The sequence below is a fragment of the Anomalospiza imberbis genome, chromosome 9 (genome assembly GCF_031753505.1).
Source record: "Anomalospiza imberbis isolate Cuckoo-Finch-1a 21T00152 chromosome 9, ASM3175350v1, whole genome shotgun sequence".
In the NCBI taxonomy this organism is placed as follows: Eukaryota; Metazoa; Chordata; class Aves; order Passeriformes; family Viduidae; genus Anomalospiza; species Anomalospiza imberbis.
Window position 1 is genome coordinate 3,888,534 of NC_089689.1, and position 892 is coordinate 3,889,425.

Consider the following 892-nt stretch of genomic DNA (forward strand, 5'->3'; position numbering starts at 1 on the left):
CGCTCCCGCCCTCCAGCCAATGGGCGCCCGCCCCGCCCGCCGCGCGCCGCCCGCCCGCCAATCAGCCGCCAGCACTGCCCTGGCCGGGGAGACGCGGCCGGGCGCCTCCAATGGGAGTGCCGGGGGGGGCGGCGGCGGCGGGGTTAACCCCGGCCCGCCCGCCGCCGGTGCCGCTGCGCGGCTGCGGGCAAGATCGCCGGCTTCAGCGTGGAAGCAAGCGGACACACATTTGTCACACACGTCTTTCACATTAACATGGAAAATACTTAGCTGTGGCTGCGCGCAGCAGCGCTCCGCGGGAGCAGGATGCTTTGGCAACGGGTCCTGTAACAACGCGCGCCGCCCTCACAGGCACTTGGCTCCTCGGACTTCGGAATTACAGAATTATAATTTAGAATTACAGCCCTCTTAAACAGTGTTATTATACTATATAGCCCTGTTATACCACACATTATGACTATATGCAATCCTGAACAATACACCTCCTTTTACAATCTAGCACCAATAAACTGGATGCTATTCAACCATAACATCAATAGAATTTTATCTCTCCCCGTTCAACTACAAATAACATATTAATTTCAAATTTCCCCTGGTTCAACTACAAATAACATAATAATTTCAATTTCCCCTCTACGCTCACACACTCCCCATGTAAAAGAAGGCTCCGGTGTCAATTCAGCCTGGCAGGCAGCGCTGGAAGTCTGGCAGGGAATGCGCAGCTGGTGCCATGCCAGCCGGTCTCGGCAGGAGCCTCACCCAAGAGCACCGAAATGTGCTCGCAGAAACACCACGGCAGAGCCGAGCGGGGCTCACGGATATTGCAGTCCTGCACGCAGCCAGCACAGCTGCAGCCCGTGCATCCCCTCCCTCCGCAGCCCCTCACTGCCCG